Source organism: Mixophyes fleayi, chromosome 7, assembly GCF_038048845.1.
Source record: "Mixophyes fleayi isolate aMixFle1 chromosome 7, aMixFle1.hap1, whole genome shotgun sequence".
NCBI lineage: Eukaryota > Metazoa > Chordata > Amphibia > Anura > Limnodynastidae > Mixophyes > Mixophyes fleayi.
In genome coordinates this window covers 24,848,034-24,870,731 of record NC_134408.1, presented here as the reverse complement: position 1 = coordinate 24,870,731, position 22,698 = coordinate 24,848,034, and the positions used below count along the sequence as shown (strand labels likewise).

Here is a 22,698-nt window from a genome sequence, read left to right as displayed (position 1 = left end):
ATATAATATTGTGATGAAAAGTAATATACACCAGAGAGAATAGGGGCTTAACTGTTATTAATAAATAAAGTCGTATTTTCCAGTTAAAATGTAATTAACTACAAAGACCTCCCCGTCCATGGATTAAATTCAATAGGAATCTTCTGCAGTAGTCCAAGTGGAAGTGACAAGTAATGGGTGACACACTGGATGGGGTCAGTATGGGAGCAGCCAATCAGAAGCGGCTATCTAGTGCTCGTCATGTTCATCATCATCACAAGGTATGTTTGCACCAGCCTTCCGGTACCCTAAGATGCATATCTGGGGAAGCTAATTATGTTGTACTTATGTGAACACACCTGTACTGCATTTAGCTTACTTATTGACTGTCGGGATTCCCAAGAAAAACCACAGAGAGAACGTAGTGAAATGAAGTGGTTTTTATTAACACCGGTTACACAGGTTTCAGGTTGTAGTATGGTAGGGTATGGCAGAGATAGCTAAAGAACACAGTGGATGCAGTGGTCCGCAGGACTTTACACAAAGTAGTGGAGGTGGAACCCAAAGTGTGATGGTCTGTGGAGCAAGGCACTGAAGATTCAGAGAACAGGTAGCAATAATCTGCAGAGCGTTACCACAGGATACTGGAGAAGACACAGTGGCTGAGATGATCTGCAGATAGATGTGCTGGGAACTTCAGAGAACAGGTAGCAATAATCTGCAGAGCGTTACCACAGGATACTGAAGTAGACACAGTGGCTGAGATGATCTGCAGATAGATGTGCTGGGAACTTCAGAGAACAGGTACCAATAATCTGCAGAGCGTTACCACAGGATACTGGAGTAGACACAGTGGCTGAGATGATCTGCAGATAGATGTGCTGGGAACTTCAGAGAACAGGTAGCAATAATCTGCAGAGCGTTACCACAGGATACTGGAGAAGACACAGTGGCTGAGATGATCTGCGGATAAATGTGCTGGAACTCAGAGAGGAGGCAGCATACAGGAGCCCGGGGACAGGCACAGCAACACAGGTAATTGCAACAGATGATCTGGATAAGGTTGCTTGGGACAGACAGGCTTATATAAGCCAGAAGCAGGTGTTTAAGCTTCAATAACCAGGCAGGTAAGAGCAGTCTAAGTACCACAGTGGCCCCTTTGGTGGACAGTGGTACTACAGGCAGGATACAAATATATACAAAGGTCCAACAAAGTACCTGCAGACAGGAGGTTCCGGTTGCAGGTTGTGACATTGACCCTGCTGCGCCCGTTCCGCCTCTCCAGGTACATGGGGACATAAGGTTATGATATGTAAACAAATTAGTAATTTTGGTGCACATGCCCAATGTGACGCCCACTTCCCTTGGAGCGCGTTGGACGGAAATTTTAACTTAAAGAGCAACAATGAAAACGTGGGGCAGCTCTGCTAGCAATTAGTCAAGTAGATAAGAATAATCCGTATTCATTAATTGCAAAGATATCAAGCACTTAATGCAATGAGTTAGTGAGCAAGGTGAGGGTTCATGTGCGCAGCTGATGTACTCGATCATTGTGACTCTTGTGCTCTATTTACGAGTTGTCCCATCCACTAATCTCAGCTAAATGGTTTTGTTCTGTCTTACTGAGCAGGATGTTGGTGACGGGACACGTGCATTGTGGAGGGGCCAAGTGAATTTAATGATGGCAGAAATCACAATATGCCAACAGGTGTTTAGTCATCCAACACCCTAAAAGGGGTGGAGCCAGAAAACATGAACCAACTCATTCAGAAAAAATAGCAGCAGGATGGGTGATGACAGCTTCCACTATTCCCTGCTGTCACCAGAGTTCAAGGAAGGGACCATACCAGCTTATATCTATACACTGCACAGGTGATGCTGATAATAGTAATACCATACTTACCAACTTTCTGAAGTTGGCTTCCAGGAGCCTGCCGGGGAGGTGAGATTGGAGGTGAGATCACGCCATTTTGGACCCGCCCCGTGATGTAATGACGCAAATACGTCATATTACAGCAGGGGGGCGGGGCCAAACACTGCGATTCCCGGTGAATCGCAGCGTTTTTTTACCAAATTCTGCCCCCTTCACTAGGAAGTGGGCAGATCTGGGAGATTGCCACACTCTCCCGGGAGTCTGTGAGACTCACACGAAATGCGGGAGTCTCCCGGACATTCCAGGAGAGTTGGCAAGTATGAGTAATACATATATAAACTACTGCAAACAATAGCTGTATAAGAGTAAGCCCTGGTGTCATCTCTGCAGTGTTTATTAGGATAACCTGTGTATTAAAAGTAAAGCACTCCCTACTGTAAATCATCATGGGCATTAGACGTCCCCTGTGAATCCAATATCCTATATAAAAGCATTTTTGTGCACTCTCCCGGAATATCTGGGAGACTCACGAATTCCATGAAGGAATTTGGTAGACTCCCGGGAGAGCAGGCCATTATTCTCCCACATCCTGCCCTCTTCCTAGTGAAGTGGTCAGGATGGGAGCCTTCATGACGCCATAGGCGGTGAATTGTGTCATTTTGGTCCAACCCCCGCAGAAAAATTATAATGTTGCATCATTGCATCACGGCAGCAGGGCCAGAATTACGATTTTACTATAAAACAAACAAACAAACACATGCACATAAATATAGTGTATTTCTGCCCATATGCAGAGTCGTATACATCCTCAGATGCACTCAGCGCCTGGCTTACGCCAAGTCAGCAGCAGCACTTGCCCTGTGCTGGTGCAAAAGATACTTTTCCTAAACAGGCATACGTGCGTGTTTCTGCATGAGCCGTGTGTGTGTGTGTGTGTGAACACGCCTCTACTGTCCTTGGCCGACATAAGACTGCCCCTTCCCACCCCTGTCCTGTCCCTTCAGTCATAAGAGGGCACGAGTGCCAGATGCGTACACGTCTGCATTAGCACATGTGTGCGTTCTCTTTGTGGGTATGTGCAGTGTGAATTTGTGCAACTTACGCTACATAAACCATGGTAGGTTCAACTCACCATCAGGCCCTGTAGTAAATAGTTATAGAAATAGCGCAGAGAGAAGCAACAAAAGGATCGTCCATTCACTGTGCCAATATTACTGAGAGAAACATGCCAAACAGACAGATGGCTGATGTCTGTCATCCAGTTCTCACTTGTGTAGTTACACCTGCACTCTTTATATTATTATTTTTGCGGGAACATGTCTCAGATTATCCTGGAACATTGTACTTCCTTGGTGCATGCTATGAGTTCTTCCTGGTTTGCAATAACTTATTTCTAGATATAATAATATAATATTCAAAACACAAAAAAAGTAAAAAAGAGAGGGGCGCCACACATAGTGTATTATATTTTTAACAAGTGTATGAATAATAGGATCCAATACTAGGAAATGCCCGCAACAAATAAACAGTGGTGGATGTCACAAATAGCTTGCACTTTAGGCAACGATAGCGGAACAGAAGGAGAGCCACAAACCCGACGCATTTCGTCCTCAAACAGACTTTTTCTTTTTACTAAAGCGCAAGTTATTTGTGAGATTCACCTCTGATGCTAAGAAGAGGACCCCGTTGAACATTATATCCATCTATACATCCGATAAGCTGTTACTATCTGTTTATTTGGATCCTATTATTCATACACTTGTTAAAAATATAATACACTATGTGTGGCGCCCCTCTCTTTTTGTGTTTTGGTCTTTAGATGTGACACTCGCAGACAGGTGACAATTGATTTGGGAGCTGCCTACTGCATATTTAAGTATATGTTTTTGTACTATTATTACAGATAGACCATTAATAGCGCCTATATAGCTTAAATAAAAAATTTTTAGTTAATAATATAATATATAGTAACTACATGATAATAGTGCAAATAATCATATATTTTACTGTTTATTTGATACATTTTAATGATAGACACCTTAAAAGATCTGAACTAAAAGTCTTTTTAGTAGACCCCATAGTAGGACATTATTATTAGTAATATTTCTGAAGCCCATTGGAAAAAATAAATACATACCTCCTACTTTCCTGCACTGCAGCCTAAGGCACACAAGGAATTCAAATATGGAATGTACCGGATGATTCAACCTCCGGATAACTTTAACATATTGGCTCATATGTGCCATACCGCAACTTTTACTACATATATCTTGTAGCTTCCTCCTGTGCTTTTCAAACATGTATTTACATCATCAGGTGGAATTACTTCTGTGGCTGCCCTGGGACAGAATACTAGTCTATGGATGCAATTGTATTTAATGCAGAAAGCACAGAAGACCCATATCATATTCCAGGACAAGGAAAATAACGGCTTTGCTGACAACAATGACACGATAATACAGAAGCATGGCTGAAAAGCACAGTAGTAGGCCAGGAAGACAAACCAATGTATAAAACCTGCAGGGAGCCATGTACAAGTCAATAGATGATACTCATTTCAAGGTAGACATCATCTTTAAGGACTTTAAGTAACAATGTTCCATAGACATGTGGTCATTTATTAAGTGTTGCACAATTACTATTAATGTGTGATTTATATAATAATAATAATAATAATAATAATAATAATAATTAATATTTGCAAATTGACCCTTGCTGGATAGATGTTTTTTTTTTTTTAAATACATCAGGTATACACACGTCTGTATTCAACAAGGAGCGGATGTAAAGATACGTCTGGTGATGAATACGGGTCTAGGTCTGATCTGCTCTAAAAGACAATACACTGCAGGATACGTCTAATACCATAGGCAAACCGAGGGGGGTTTCCTAGTGCCTGGAACCCCCCCCCCCTTCAAGCCTGGGGCACTGTATAATTGAGGTGGCTGAATCCTGCCCCCACTTCACACGGCTCTGCTTGAAAAGGGAGAGCTGCATTACCCATGTATATTTATGGGGATAGGAAGAGTTGGAGAGCAGCCAAGCACTGTCTAAAATTATAGCTACGCCCTCTTGCGTGCTGGTTACGCCCACTGGCGGTGTGGTGTGGAAACCCCCCTCTACAAATCCTGCGTTTGCCCCTGAATACATATGCGTAATATAAAGTCACAAAAGAACGCACAGATTTATTTTTTCAAAGAATGTTTCCTGTTAATAATATATTCATTAATGACAAAACATTTGAGCTTGGCACAATCTTACTGAACATTGGCTACGTACATATGCCCATTCTCCTACCCGTTCTGACCTTGAAATCGTAGGCTGCAGTAAAGGTCCTTTGCGCTCAAAGATGAATTGGACGTTGCTGCATTCTCTGGCGCATGGTCCGGTGCAGAGTGATTTGCACAGCATGTATTGTCATTTACGTTGCTTAATGATTCAGGCCCTGAATGTATCACTATGCTGTGCATTTGGCTGGGAGAAGGACACATCTGATATTTTTGTATCAGCAGACTTATGGTTTATATATGCAAGGCAGAGATATGCATTAGTCATATCTACCTACAGGCCCTTAATTCTGTTCAATCAAAAATGGTTGTATCAATATCAATATGGCAGTCAATCATCTGTTATTAAACGGGTGGGCTTGAGCTTATAGGTAAACGTGCTAGTCTGCATTCGACTGTGCTTCCCTAAAGAGGTCATTGCCTGGGGTTAGTAATATACGGTCATTGTGCTATATAGAAATCAAGCTACATAATGACAAAAAAAAGGTTTGAAATACTTACAATACTCTCTACCTTACAAGCATTTTTGAGCTGATCTAATTTTCCCATTACCTATTAGTGCAATTGCAGATTTGTACCACAAGAGGTCACTATTGCATCATTTATTACATCATTTATCACATATAAGTATTTGTTACATATAATATAACTAAGCAAGCAGGACCTGATTTGGAGTTATCATTACAATGAAGCTGTTTATGGTTACATGTATCTTCAGATACGTGCAATTTAAAGCTAAGGTATAGATACGTCTGGGGCAAAAACATTCACCAAGCCTATGGGAAGAGCAAACACATATTTTAAAGATCTGTGCAAGTAAAAATAAGACATATTTCTAAGCGGCGTAGTTGATTTGTGTCTCCATGACTTTACTGTGCTGAACTTACACATGAACTGCCCTGATACAAGTGCACAAAGCATAATATATGGTCAACTCAAAATACGGGTGTAAGTTGTGCGCATGTGCAGTGCGACAACTTTTATATTACTCACAGTTTTATGTGGCAGAAATAGATTTTGTACAACTTTATTATATATATATATATATATATATATATATATATATATATATATATATATATTCCCATAGAGTATATTCAGCTTCAGGAAAAAGGGGTTATGTATGGAGAGAGAGAGAAGGGTTGGCTCCATACAGAAGGCCCAGTCCTGGTCTTCTGGTCTCCCAGTCTCACAGCTGACTAATCAGGAGTTGCACCTGCAAGGTGCTGACAAAAAGCTGCTAGGCAGTTTCCTCTGTCTCTCACAGTCTGAGGAGGAGGTTGGATGCCTCCTGAGAGACACTGCAAACGGTCTTGTATTTTGTATGTGCATGGGACACAAGGTCCCTCACTTGAAAGAGGGTGTTCCAGTGTGTTTACTTAGTGCCGGACAGGCACGGATTTTGTTTCTGTTAGTTTCATTTTATGACTGGAAAATAAGACTAACTGTGGTTAGTCAAACAAAAACAATTGATTGATGTGATATCCTTGGCTGGGGGCCGTCTAGCGCAGTATATTATATAAATCTCATTACAAAACATAACTAGTGCATGTGCAAATAAGCCTTATAACAATATGAAAAATCTAAAAAAGTTATCTGTTCCAAAAACTGCACAGCTCCTCAACAGCACCTGCTTAGTCCTGAGTGAGACTTTCTGATTTTCCTCAAATACATAGAGAAACTGACATAGCGCAGTTCATTCCAAACATATACTTTAATATAATACGTAATACACGTACATCAAGTTAAAAACAAAACAGCTTATCTGAAAATGATCACTCTCTCTCCACTGTTCCAGTTTATAGACATACAGTCCAATCTGTGCTCACAGTCTCTAATGTCCATACTTAGATATATAAAAAAAAAACCTCAAAAGCTAATAATAAAAGATGCCTAAATTTAGTCCCAGATACTTAGGTAAAATTACATGTAGATAAACAAAATGCAATAATGCATCAAAGAGCAATAAAAATGAAAACAACACAATTCATATTAAACAACAGGTACACCGTCATTGAGCATCATTAATAAATATCAATATTTGCCCAAAATTTGTTTTTTTAAGTTAATAATAAAAAACATACAATGAAACAAATACATCACCTCTTCTCTTAATATAATAATCACCATATATTAGAAGAACACCAATCCTATTTATAAAAAAAGGGGCAATCTCTTACCCTTCATTAGACGCTGGGGTGACAAGGTACCCAGTTGGTATATCCAGTACATTTCACGCTGAGATAGCAACCTTTCAATGCTACCGCCCATTTGTGACAGCGTCACATGTTCAATCGCTTTTCTAGATATAAACATGGGGTCAGAATTATGAGAATTAATATGTCTGTCACGGGCACTAGGAGTCTTTACCCAGGGATCACCAGGTGATAGGCTTACCAGAGCAGTATAGGTGGTAATATGGTACTCTGGTAGCAGGGTGATCACGGAACAGGAAATAGCAGATGATGAGATGCTCAGGAAAGTCTATGACTAGCAGCACTGGCAATATGGAGGTAGTAATACACGAGGAACTGTATGGACAAAGGACACGTGAAGGTAGTCAGTGGTCTGCGGTAGCAAGTTGTACCACTGCTATAGTGAGGAGGAATGTCCAACAGAAACGAGGAGGTGATGAGAGTCAGCGGTCTGCGGATAGCAAGTTGTACCGCTGTCTGAGTGAAGGAATGGAATCCAAGTGGAGGTATCCGGGGAGTCAGTGGTCTGCGTTAGCAAGTTGTACCACTGCTATGTGAGAGGATACTGGAACGGGTGAAACTGTAAACAGGAGTCAGTGGTCTGCCACTAGCAAGTTGTACCACTGAATATATATGTGAGGAGGTGCACGGGGAGAGACTGCAACACAATATATACACGGGCACCTTGACTTTGATCCACAGTAATATGCACAATATAAATGTATAAATGACTGAACAACACTGCCAATATAGAAAGTCTCTTGAAGTAATCCAGCATGAGATAACACAGTCAATGATGGCAATAGAGTCAGCAGATAGTACACTCCAGAGGAGAACCAACACAGTCCAGCAAGGTATGCAATACACAGCACAGTCAATGGGAAGTATGCATACCGTGGTTCAGGAGAAGCAGTCAGACAGGAGTGCAGCGATACCTGAAGGGCAGGAGGCCGGCAGGATCCAAAGTCCCTGGATGGGTGAAGCGGTGGTCTAGCAGGTGCAGAGCACAGGTAGGTAGACCAGCAGGGAACACAGGAAGGCGTGGAGAGCGGATCAGCAGTAGATGGATGAGTAGCGCTGAGAAGTAACAGCAGCGGGTCTCTGCGGGAACACGGAGGTAGCCAATAGCAACCAGCAGGTGCAGTAACGATGGGACACCGGAGCAGAGTTGAACTGGAACAGATGGTCACGGAGAGTAGCGGGTAGCAATAGTGGCAGCAGACTCAAGGAAACACGGGAGAGTAGACCAGAGCTGAAGACTGAAGCGCACAGGGGCAGCGGATAGGAATCAGCCAAACAGTCACGATGAAACACAGACGGGTTGCAGGTTGAAGACTGTAGTGCACGGAGGCAGCGGCTAGGAATCAGCTAGCAGTCACGACGATGAAACACAGACGGGTTGCAGGTTGAAGACTGTAGTGCACGGAGGCAGCGGATAGGAATCAGCTGGCAGTCACAATCATGAACAGGTGAGTGGATGTGAATGAAAGACTGTAGTGCACGGAGGCAGCGGATAGGCATCAGCTAACAGTCCTAATGATGCATGGTAGAGTTGAAGTGATTAGAAGACTGTAGTGCACGGAGGCAGCGGATATGAATCAGCTCACAGTCACGATGAAACAGTAGATGGTAGAAGTGGTATGGGAACCACAGTAGTAGAAGTGGTTTGGAAACCACAGAAATCAGCTGGGCTGAATAAACGAGGAAACACAGGAACACCTTCAGAGACTCATGGGGAATGAGACTCCAAGATCAGGCAACGTGGTGATGACCACAGGTGCTTAATATAGGGAGGTTGCCTGATCTGCCAATTAAGTTAAAGGCACATACACAGAAGTATAGGAAAGGGCTGCGCATGCGCAGACCCTCAGGATGGAGGACGGCCACGGTTCCTAAATGTCCGGGAAGAGGCACTCACGGTACGGTGAGTGACAGTACCCCCCCTTTTAAAGGTGGGCACAGAACGCCTGGAACCGGGCTTGTCCGGATTTTTGGAATAAAACTTCTTCAGAAGGGCAGGAGCATTAAGATCTTCAGCTTTGATCCATGAACGCTCTTCAGGACCAAAGCCCTTCCAATGAACGAGGAAACGGAGGACTCCTCGCGAAATTTTTGCATCCAATACCTCAGTAATCTCGAAATCCTCCTCCTGATGAACTTGAACTGGCTGCGGTGCTGAGGGAGGAGTCGAGAAACGGTTGATGATGAGAGGTTTGAGCAAGGACACATGGAAGGCATTGGAAATCCGAAGATTCTTAGGAAGAAGAAGTTTAACACATACTGGATTGATAACTTGAATGATCCTATATGGACCAATAAAACGAGGGGCGAATTTCATAGATGGAACCTTCAAACGAATATTTTTGGTAGATAACCAGACACGATCTCCAATTTTTAGTGGTGGAATAGCCCGCCTCTTCTTATCTGCGAAAGACTTATATTTATTAGATGTCTTCTTTAAACAGGTTTTGACCTGAGACCAGATATTTTTGAAGGTTTGACAAGCAGTCTCCACAGCAGGAACTTGGGTGGGCGGGAGGGCAGGAAATTCCGGAAAAGACGGATGGTGACCGTAGACCACAAAGAATGGAGTTTTGGATGATGACTCATGGTACATGTTGTTATGGGCGAATTCAGCCCAAGGAAGCAATTCTACCCAGTTGTCTTGGTTGGCTGAAGAGAACATCCTAATAAAAGTCTCAAGATCTTGATTGACTCGTTCCGTTTGTCCGTTAGATTGCGGATGGTAAGACGATGAGAGTGCTAATCGTATGCCCAAGGTTTTACAAAGGGCCCGCCAGAATCTGGAAACGAATTGTACTCCTCTATCCGACACAATCTCAGACGGACATCCATGGATGCGGAAGATTTCTTTAATGAAATGTTCAGCCAGAGTAGACGAGGAAGGTAAACCGGACAGAGGGACGAAATGGGCCATCTTCGAAAATCTGTCTACCACTACCCAAATAGTATTGTGATTCTTACTTGGTGGCAAATCAGTAACGAAATCCATACTAATATGGGTCCAAGGCTTGGACGGAATGGGTAGTGGTCGCAGCAACCCTGCTGGAGTTCTGCGGGAGGATTTGAACTGAGAACATAAATCACAGGAAGCAATAAACTCTTTGACGTCTCTCCTCATTGAAGGCCACCAGTAACTACGAGAGAGAATCTCAAAGGTCTTGTGTTCACCGGCGTGTCCAGAAAAACGAGAGGCATGGAACCACGAAAGGATTTTCCTCCTCAGAGTAGGAGGCACAAGGGTCTTCCCAAATGGTAGCATTTTGGTGGATGAAGCAGCCAGAGAAATACATTTGGGGTCTAGAATAGCATGGTTGGGAACCTCTTCTACATCAGAGGACGTCACAAAAGCTCGAGATAGAGCGTCAGCTTTCTTGTTCTTAGCGGCTGGTTTGAAGGTTATAATTAATTCAAAACGGGAAAAGAAAAGAGACCATCTTGCTTGACGAGGGTTCAAGCATTGAGCAGATTGCAAATATGACAAGTTCTTATGATCCGTGAAGATCGTCACCGGATGGCGAGCTCCTTCCAACAAGTATCTCCATTCCTCTAATGCAGCTTTGATGGCCAGCAACTCCTTGTCCCCGATAGTATAATTTTTCTCTGCGGGCAGAAGACCCCGAGAGTAGAAGGCACAAGGATGTAATTTTTGTTGCTCCGAGCGTTGGGAGAGAATAGCTCCTAAGCCCACATTAGAGGCATCTACTTCTAGGAAGAAGGGGAGTGTCACATCAGGCTGTCGCAGAATGGGAGCAGACGAGAAGGCCTCTTTGAGGATTTGAAAGGCTTGGAGAGCCTCAGATGACCATTGCTTAGTATTAGCCCCTTTCCGAGTTAGGGCCACAATGGGAGATGCAATGGATGAAAAGTCTTGAATGAAGCGTCTATAGTAATTGGCAAAACCTAAGAAACGCTGGATGGCACGAAGAGTAGTTGGCTGAGGCCAATGTAGTACAGCATTTACTTTGTCTGGATCCATCTTCAGGCCAACTCCGGAAACTATATACCCCAAGAATGGAATCTGGGGTAACTCGAATGAACATTTTTCCAATTTACAGAACAACGAGTTTTTTCGTAGTCTGGAGAGGACCTCTGCCACATGTTGGTGATGAGAAGGCAGGTCCTGTGAGAAGATCAATATGTCGTCTAGGTAGACAACGACACATACATATAATAAGTCCCGAAAGATCTCATTGATGAAACCCTGGAAAACAGCGGGGGCATTACACAGCCCGAAGGGCATTACTAAATATTCGTAATGCCCATCTCTGGTGTTAAACGCGGTCTTCCATTCGTCACCGGAACGGATTCTAATTAAATTGTAAGCACCACGAAGATCCAACTTAGTAAATATCCGAGCTCCCTTGATGCGATCAAATAGCTCAGTGATCAGCGGAATGGGATACCGATTCTTGATAGTAATGGCGTTGAGTCCACGAAAATCTATACAAGGGCGTAATGATCCATCCTTCTTTTTGACGAAGAAGAACCCAGCTCCAGCGGGAGAGGTGGAAGGTCGAATGAACCCACGCTGGAGATTCTCCTGTATGTACTCAGATGTGGCTTGAGTTTCAGGTAACGAGAGAGGATAGACCCGACCCCTGGGAGGAGTCTTGCCAGGTAGAAGGTCGATCGGACAATCCCAAGAACGATGAGGAGGAAGACGTTCAGACTGAGCTTTATCAAACACATCGGCAAATGAAGCATACTGAGGAGGGAGTCCCGGGGAGGAAGATGAGATGGAAGATCGCTGTACTTTAAGAGGAATAACTTGAGAGAGACAACGATGGTGACATTCAGACCCCCAAGACGTAACTTGAGGGGTGCGCCAGTCAATCTGGGGAGAGTGACACTGAAGCCATGGAAGGCCTAAGACAATCGGACTTGTCGTAACTGGAAGAATTAAAAACGAAATTTCTTCATGGTGTAGTACACCAATCTGAAGGGTTACTGGAGACGTACTCTGGGTGATGAGACCATTGATGAGGCGTGATCCATCTATAGCCGTCACAGTAATGGGTGTTTTTAAAGTGATCACTGGTAGGGACCATTGATTCACTAGTGATTTAGAAATGAAATTTCCTGCTGCTCCGGAATCAATCAATGCCTGTGACTCAAAGGATTTGGTAGCAAAGGAAATCGTAACATCAAAAGCGCAGACTTTAGATTTCATAGACAATGGAGAGGACTCCAGGGACCCTAACTTCACCTCTCCAGAACTAGTTAGGGCCTGGCATTTCCCGATCTCTTAGGGCAAGAGCTGAGCATATGCGTGGAATCAGCACAATAGATACAGAGTCTATTCTTTACTCTTCGTTTCCTTTCCTCTGAAGATAATTTGGAACGTCCTATCTCCATGGGAATCACAGAGGATGGAGCTGGACGAAATTGAGGGTTTAAACGAAGAGGTGCTTTGACAGCTGTTGTTTTCTCAGACTCTCTTTCACGAAATCTCATATCTACACGATGGCAAAGAGAGATCAAATCTTCTAGTGACGAAGGAAGCTCTTGGGTAGTCAGTGCATCTTTAATTTTATCGGAGAGCCCCTGCCAGAAGGCGGCAACTAATGCTTCAGTGTTCCACTGAAGTTCAGAGGCTAAGATCCTAAATTGAATGACATACTGTCCTACTGTATGGGAGCCTTGTCGCAAACGAAGAATGCTGGAAGCAGCGGAGGTCACACGACCTGGTTCATCGAACACACTTCGGAACGTGGAAATGAATTTGGCACTATCTTGTAGAATTGGATCGTTTCTTTCCCACAGGGGGGAGGCCCAAGCCAGGGCTTGTCCCGAAAACAATGAGATAAGATAGGCCACTCTGGAACGATGGGTAGAAAAATTTTGAGGTTGGAGTTCAAAATGGACTGAACATTGGTTAAGGAAACCTCTACAAGTTTTGGGGTCCCCGTCATATTTTGACGGAGTAGGCAGGTGAAGCGTAGGAGCTGTAGACACCTGGGATGGCACTGGGGAAACGGAGGAAAGCACAGGAGCTTCAATATTAGCTGTAACAGTCTGTCCAGATGTTCCTTGGGAGGTTAATGATTGGTAACATTGAAGTAACAGCTGTTGGCGAGCATCCTGTTGCTCCACACGGCTGACCAGATGCTGCAGCATCTCTTTAGCGGTAGGTTCCGTATCTGGGTCTGTCAGGCCTGATCTTACTGTCACGGGCACTAGGAGTCTTTACCCAGGGATCACCAGGTGATAGGCTTACCAGAGCAGTATAGGTGGTAATATGGTACTCTGGTAGCAGGGTGATCACGGAACAGGAAATAGCAGATGATGAGATGCTCAGGAAAGTCTATGACTAGCAGCACTGGCAATATGGAGGTAGTAATACACGAGGAACTGTATGGACAAAGGACACGTGAAGGTAGTCAGTGGTCTGCGGTAGCAAGTTGTACCACTGCTATAGTGAGGAGGAATGTCCAACAGAAACGAGGAGGTGATGAGAGTCAGCGGTCTGCGGATAGCAAGTTGTACCGCTGTCTGAGTGAAGGAATGGAATCCAAGTGGAGGTATCCGGGGAGTCAGTGGTCTGCGTTAGCAAGTTGTACCACTGCTATGTGAGAGGATACTGGAACGGGTGAAACTGTAAACAGGAGTCAGTGGTCTGCCACTAGCAAGTTGTACCACTGAATATATATGTGAGGAGGTGCACGGGGAGAGACTGCAACACAATATATACACGGGCACCTTGACTTTGATCCACAGTAATATGCACAATATAAATGTATAAATGACTGAACAACACTGCCAATATAGAAAGTCTCTTGAAGTAATCCAGCATGAGATAACACAGTCAATGATGGCAATAGAGTCAGCAGATAGTACACTCCAGAGGAGAACCAACACAGTCCAGCAAGGTATGCAATACACAGCACAGTCAATGGGAAGTATGCATACCGTGGTTCAGGAGAAGCAGTCAGACAGGAGTGCAGCGATACCTGAAGGGCAGGAGGCCGGCAGGATCCAAAGTCCCTGGATGGGTGAAGCGGTGGTCTAGCAGGTGCAGAGCACAGGTAGGTAGACCAGCAGGGAACACAGGAAGGCGTGGAGAGCGGATCAGCAGTAGATGGATGAGTAGCGCTGAGAAGTAACAGCAGCGGGTCTCTGCGGGAACACGGAGGTAGCCAATAGCAACCAGCAGGTGCAGTAACGATGGGACACCGGAGCAGAGTTGAACTGGAACAGATGGTCACGGAGAGTAGCGGGTAGCAATAGTGGCAGCAGACTCAAGGAAACACGGGAGAGTAGACCAGAGCTGAAGACTGAAGCGCACAGGGGCAGCGGATAGGAATCAGCCAAACAGTCACGATGAAACACAGACGGGTTGCAGGTTGAAGACTGTAGTGCACGGAGGCAGCGGCTAGGAATCAGCTAGCAGTCACGACGATGAAACACAGACGGGTTGCAGGTTGAAGACTGTAGTGCACGGAGGCAGCGGATAGGAATCAGCTGGCAGTCACAATCATGAACAGGTGAGTGGATGTGAATGAAAGACTGTAGTGCACGGAGGCAGCGGATAGGCATCAGCTAACAGTCCTAATGATGCATGGTAGAGTTGAAGTGATTAGAAGACTGTAGTGCACGGAGGCAGCGGATATGAATCAGCTCACAGTCACGATGAAACAGTAGATGGTAGAAGTGGTATGGGAACCACAGTAGTAGAAGTGGTTTGGAAACCACAGAAATCAGCTGGGCTGAATAAACGAGGAAACACAGGAACACCTTCAGAGACTCATGGGGAATGAGACTCCAAGATCAGGCAACGTGGTGATGACCACAGGTGCTTAATATAGGGAGGTTGCCTGATCTGCCAATTAAGTTAAAGGCACATACACAGAAGTATAGGAAAGGGCTGCGCATGCGCAGACCCTCAGGATGGAGGACGGCCACGGTTCCTAAATGTCCGGGAAGAGGCACTCACGGTACGGTGAGTGACAATGTCTAAGGGGTGCATGACTGTCAACCTTATTTCTAATACTTATCACATATTCCTGTGCTCTCAGCTTTCATAGTACTTCAACCCACAAGTACACTCATTTATCAGATTTTCAGCCCTCCTAAATACTGTATCCGATTGGTCTGGTATAACTCATGATAAAATGGAATCTAATCTCAAAATTCCACAATGTTTCTTAAATGTGCCCCTTATATATTTCTCATAACAATTATATTTCTTTATGAAAGAGTTCCTTATTTTGTTGACTGTCATTTTTATTTTTATTTTTATATCAGAAGATCACTTCTTTTGGTATTTTTATTCATTGCATTTTTAATCATCTTGTCCAGATGTCCTTTTTCTACAAATCATTGGGTATATAAGGAAAATTGTTTCCCACAGAATTCCTATAATTTTGCTTCACTCTACAAAAGTGGGAAAATGAAACATCTCTCCAGGTGACCACTTTCAAAACGGATATAACTATTGGTGTCTACTGTCTTAATAAAGTTATACGTAACTATTCTCTCTTCGTGTGCCTCTAAAACCAGATCTAAAAATTCAGTCTTATCTGGTTTAAAATTAAAGGTAAAACTCAAATTAAAATTATTATTACTTATACAATTCATAAAATCTGAAAACTGCTCTGTCGTTCTGTCCCATACTATTATAATATTGTCAATATATATTTTATATAAACTCACATGGGTTTTATATAACCTCACATGGAATTTATATAGCCTCATATGGATTTTAAATAAATAATTTCAATAAAGACTTCCCATATATTCTCATAAATAAGCTTGCAAAACTGGGGGCAAAAGTCCTCCCCATTGCTGTACCACACACTTGTAGATAAAAGGATTTAAGGAATTTAAAATAATTATGAGTTAGTATAAAATCAATAAGGTCACAAATAAATTCCATAAAATCATTACAAATATCTGGATTTCTCTTTAAAAAAAATTCTACCTGCATCTATACCTTTCTTATGTTCTATAGATGTCTACAGTGCCTGTACATCTATGGTGGCCTATTTATAACTTGGGCACCATTCGACATAGTCCTGTATATTTAAATCTAAGTGGTATCTTTGAGATGCAGTGGGAGTACTTTCCCTACTTTCCTTTTCTAATTATTATTTCGTAGATTTGGAAGACGCCACAATGCTCCACAGCGCCGTACAGTAGGGAAAACAGTACATGCATAAAACAGGGACATAAAAGGCAGACAAAATAAATGCAGACATGAAAACAAAGGGTATGAAAGACCCTGCTCATTAGAGAGCTTACATTCTAAGTGGAAGGGGGCACAGCTGGAACAAGAGGAGCAAGTGTGGCTCAGAGTGGAGATTGGGACAGTTGTGAGGGTGCATTAGTGGTTAGCACTTCTGCCTCACAGCACTGGGGTAATGAGTTTGATTCCCGATTATGGCCTTATCTGTGTGGAGTTTATACGTTCTCCCAGTGTTTGCTCTGGTTTCCTCCGGGTGCTCTGGTTTCCTCCCACACTCCAAAAACATACTGGTAGGTTAATTGACTGGTTTTAAATTGCCCTTAGTCTCTCTCGGTCTGTGTGTGTATGTTAGGAGATTTAGATTGTAAGCTGCAATGGGGCAGGGACTGATGCGAATAAGTTCTCTGTACAGTGCTGCGGAATTAGTGGCGCTATATAAATAAATAAATGATGATGATGATGATGAACAGTGTTATCGGGGATAAGGCCACCTCTAATAAAGAGATGGGTTTTCAAAGAGCATCTAAAGATTTGAAGGCTGTGGGACAGTCTGATTGTGTGTGGTAGGGAATTTCATAAGTGGGGAGCAGCACGGGAGAAGTCTTGTAGGCGGGAGTGATAGGTGGTTACCAGAGACAAGACAAAGTCTTTCTAAGAAAGATCTCAACATTTTCTATAACATGTGCAGTTAATAAATCACTTCTCGCCACTATAGGGCATCCTGAGGGTTCACTAAGTGGTAGAAGATGGGTATTTTAGGGTGAGTCTGCAATAAATATAAAAAAACATCTTTCTCTATAAAAAAAAACCCCTCTTCTATCTCCCTCTAATAATTGTTGTAAATGCAAGACATAATCCTCTGTGGGATCCTCCGGTAAAATCTTATACAAGTATTTATCATTCAACAGTCTAATAGCTTCCTTTATATAATCATCCCTATCAAGTACCACAAGATCCCCCCCCTCCTTATCATCTATCAGCTTATACGCACAAACACATACAGTCATGGTCAAAAGTATATTTTGGCATCCACGTATATATTTAATTGGTTTGCAATGGAATAAAACACAAAGAGCAGTCAAATGTACTAAGTCGTTGTCAGGCGCTGTCCCGCTGCCTCCTCGGGACGGCCGCCTACGTCATCATCCCGCGCGTCTGGTTGCCAGGTGCGACCATCTGAGCATGCGTGTCCCGTTGCTAGGCAACGGGACGCTATCGGATATTGCGGCGGCAGCTAATTAGCGCCGCCGCCCATTACATTTGATTGGTCCCCTGGGCTTTATAGGCACTTCCTGCTCTGACCCCTGTGCCAGAGTATCAGGTCTTCCTGCCTCCAGCGTTTGTGTGTATTACCAGTTTCTGCATTGTTCCTGACCATTCCTTGTGCTGCCTGTGACCTTTTGATCCGGACCGTTTGACCACCTCTATTTGCATTTTGCCTTTGTACTGCGCTACCTGAAAGTTACTGACCCGGCTTGCCTCACCATTCTCCTGGATATCCTTGTGTGTACCTCTACTACCAGAACGCTACCGACCCGGACTGTCTGACACCTCCTTGTATCTCGCTGTTGACTCTTCGAAGGACCGCGACCTGCGTGTCCCTGCAGCGGAGTCCATACTTCCTAGCGGGGGTTCCTGGTGAATACCAGGGGCACGTTAGATTCCGCACCTTCCTCTGAGTTGCGCCAACAATAGCAGGTACGCAATATAGTTGTGACAGTCGTAGCTTATTCCACAAAGAAATCCACAAATGGGCACAGACAAAATTATTGGCACCTTTTAGAAGTAGTTAGAAATCATTAGATTTCAAGCAGGTGATTCTCCTTCACTTTAAAACTGAACACACCTGTGGTGAAGAGCAGGTGCCTGAAACATAAAAGTCAGGAGCTTGAATAGAGAAAAGTATCACTTTCTTGTTTAGTTTCACTATTTCAACTCGCACCATCGGTCGCTAAACCAATAAAAGGAATTATATGGTAGGGGGCCCCAGAGGGCCCCACTGCCGAGAGAGACATAAGAAAGCCTGTCTGGAGTTTGACAGAAATAGCCAAATTCCTTCTAGGAGGATGTCCTGTGGACAGATGAGACCCAATTAGAGCTTTTGGTAAAACACATCACCCCTGTGTTTATAGAAAGTAATATTAAGCTTTCAAAGAAAAAGACACCTTCTCTACAAACATGGAGGAGGTTCGGTGATGTTTTGGGGTTGCTGTAATGTATTTGGCACCCGATGCCTTGAATGTGTGCATGGCATTATGAAATTTGGAGATCAGGCCACTTTTGAATGACAATGTTTAACCCAGTGTTAGATAGCTGGGTATCCGTTGAAGGGTCATGGGTTTTCCAGCAGGACAATGAACCCAAACTCTCTTCAAAAAAACAAAAACCCAGGAATGGTTCAAGGCAAAGCGCTGGAATGTTCTGAATTAGCCAGTGATAAGTCCAGGTCTAAATCCCAAAGAACAACTCTGGAGAGATCTGGGAACAGCATTTGAGAGACAGAACTTTCACATCTGGGAGAACTGGAAGAGTCTGCATAAGAAGAGAGAACCAAACTGCAGTAGAGAGGAGCTGGAAGCCCATCCATGGCTAAAGGAAGGATTATTCTGCGCTACCAAATATTAAGTTTAGGGTGTCAATAATTGTGTCAGTGCTGTGTATTTTCATTTTCTTATTGAAAAGGATACACATTTTAGTCATAATCAAAGGTTCTGTATATTAACACAGACAAAATTGTGGAGACTCATACTGTAGTTATTTGGAAAAAGTGCAAGGGAGCCAAAAATTTTGGCCACGACCACGTGTACCTCTAATATATATATCTATAATATAAATGTCTAGTGGCGTGTTAGTCTGTCTGTGTGTGTGTGGAAAAAATAAAACCAAGCTGCAGCGCCACCTGCTGGGCGGAGTTATACACTGACCTACTAAATTCTTAGTGTTTGTGGAAAAAAAAATTCAGAAAGGGCTGAAATTTGGTATACTAAGATGTTTTTAATTTGTTAATTGTTAAAAGTGTTTATAAAGATTTTAAAAAAATATATATATATTTCTTGAAGGAGAAGTGACAGTTGGGAGTGGTTGGTGGTTGCCGGGGGTGACAGTGGGGAGTGGTTGGTGGTTGCCGGGGGTGACAGTGGGGAGTGGTTGGTGGCTGAGGCCTGGACTATGGCCCAAATGCATGACAAGAACCTTTTTAACACCTTAAGTAGCTTGATTTGACTAGAATGCATGAGTATCATGCACGGGTTAACTTGTATTATATATATATATATATATATATATATATATATATATATATATATATATATATATATCTCCACACAATTCGAACAGTGTGTGACCTTCTGCCTGAAAATAGTCTGTTTCAGATCAACTAGGACCCCTTATGAGGGATACAAGTGCTAAATAAACCCTTATATACTCCAACAACAACAAAAAGGTGGTGCATTTCACATCGTGGCCATGGCAACACAAATAATATAGCAAAGAAGTTTAGAGCAGCGCCACCTAATGAAACATTGCTTGTTCCCTGCCAAGAGGGATTAAAAGCAATAGTTCAATACAGTAAAGATCCCTTGGTGAGGTATAATAAAGTGTATATAATATTTTATGAAGATTATTTCCAATTAAAAAGCTGCTTTCCTATAGTGAACTCACTGCGTAGACGTCATATAATATTTATGCCAGAGAGAAAAAGAAATACACGTTCATGGAAGAGTTTGTGAAATATGAATAAAAAGTGATTGTGCCCACCTGAGCTTAATAAACTTATGCTCTGAATAAATCTGTATTCAATAAAAATGTTGGCGTCTATATAAACGGTGAAATTTTCCTCATGACTACAGTAGAAATAAAAAAAAACACACAGTGCACTTTTGTATATTTATTAAATCCATTTCAGAAGCGAAGACCCCATGTGGCCCTAGACACTGGTTCGAGTACCCAATTCTCCCCCCCCCCCCAAAAAAAAACCACGTTAAAACACAGTAATCGGATCCCTTTAGTAAAAAACAAACAAACACCGTGTTACGGTAATCTGGGCCTCTCAGTGCCCACTGGGCCATAGGAAGGGGCCTAGGATGCCTAATGGATGATCCGGTTCTGGCCTTTTCAAAGATTTTTCAGTCATGCCATCAACTATTAAGTCTACAGCGATCTTCAGGATAAATTAAATTTATTCTAAAAATACAGACTGGTGCCTGGTTAAGGGCATCTGTCCAATCAGGTTACAGCATGCATGGCACACACTTGCCCATATCTTGTGGAATTTCACGTGTAATACTTGTAGGATAGAGACACAAGATCTGTGTTTTCCCAATCGTACCACTACAATATTTTAAGGTATTACATTTAGTCCAATATCCTCTTCTTCTTGAACAAACTTTACCCCTGGTTTAAAAAAAAAAAACAACTGGTTCCTCGTCTGTAGAATAAATTTATAACTTGAGGATATTTGTTTCAATACTTTAGAATTGTTCATAAAGCGCAGCAGCTACTGCCAGTGTCATTCATCTAATTACATTTTATGTGGTTACCATCTGGACTAGGCTTCCAGTGAGTAATAAGTCTCTGTTATTAGCACTCACTATAGAATTGAGCTTCAGGGATCCATTTAATGTTACTTTTATACTACAACTTTACAGGCCTTTTTTTTTTATTTTTAAGAGTTTATTCTCATTGAAATGATTTTATAAGATTTACCTGATTATATATATATATATATATATATATATATATATATATATATATATATATATGTATATGTATGTATGTATGTGTGTGTATTATGTATGCATATGTATGCATATGTATGTGTGTGCACTATGTATGTATATGTATGTATGTATGTATGTATATGTATGTATGTATGTATGTATGTATGTGTGTGTATTATGTATGCATATGTATGTGTGTGCACTATGTATGTATATGTATGTATGTATATATATATATATATATATATATATATATATATATGTGTGTTTATATATATGTATATATAGATGTATATAAATATGCGTGTATATATATATGTATGTATGTATATATATATGCATGTGTATACATATATATATATGTATATATGTATATATGAATATATAGATATATATATATATGTATGTACATTTATGTGTGTGTATGTATATATATATATATATATATATATATATATATATATATAAATAAGTAGTAGGCAGTCGTGTCATCTGTGTTCAGACATGAAGTGCAAGCATTGCGTTCATTGACGTAAGGTCTGTTCCTGAGCATGTGTAGGGCTATTTCATGTAAGACACTTCTTTGTCGCAGGGAAGATGTCCCGTACGTCACTTGCTGTACTGGGTAGGGGGAGCTCGATGCACCTCAACCCACCTCATGACCTGACATCCAAAGATGGTAATTGATGTATGCTTATAATGACTCTTCGTCATAGAGCAGCTGGTGATGAGGTTAGTAGCATGTTGATAAGAAAGTATCATAAACTAACGGGGAATATAGAATTAGGTGATTTCAGAAATGCTATCGGCTGCTCCGCCAAATTAAAATACTTTTAATGAAAAAGACAGGAAATTTGTTGACAACAACTGACCTGACCTGTGTAAATCTGTATATAACTCATAAAATAATAATATGAGGTGTCAGTAGAATTTTTGGGCCAAAACATGTGACTTCAGGCCAACACCAATGGGTATATTTACTAAACTCTATGCTTGAAAAAGTGGAGATGTTGCCTATAGCAACCAATCAGATTCTAGCTGTCATTTTTTAGAATGTACTGAATAAATGATAACTAGAATCTGATTGGTTGCTATAGGCAAGATCTCCACTTTTTCAAACCCGCAGTTTAGTAAATATACCCCAAGTTTCCTCAATTTCACACTTCAGAACTGAAAGGCAGTTAAGTCATCAAAACTATTTTCTGGTCTTTGTATAATTATGTTGAGTTTAATAATGTATTAAGTAATGTATTATGGATCACTGCTGTCTGTATATTGTATACTACTGTATATGTCATGTACAGCGCTGCGGACATTTTGTGGAGCATATAAATAAAAGATAATATTCTTAATAATAATAATATTAATTATAATAATAATAACATTTACTAGAGTTTAATTATATTGCTGATTACTGGTAAAATATAGTGTTTTTATT

The 22,698-nt window shown here is 42.0% G+C and overlaps 1 long non-coding RNA gene across 2 annotated transcripts in view; it reads right to left on the bottom strand.

Moving 5' to 3' along the window:
- LOC142097521 (uncharacterized) overlaps positions 1–22,698 on the bottom strand; it is a 193,099-nt gene that overhangs the window by 117,434 nt on the left and 52,967 nt on the right. For both annotated transcript variants that reach the window (XR_012678197.1, XR_012678196.1), the window contains one exon: positions 7,320–7,441. This is a non-coding gene — a long non-coding RNA (uncharacterized LOC142097521). The remainder of the gene's footprint in view (positions 1–7,319; positions 7,442–22,698) is intronic.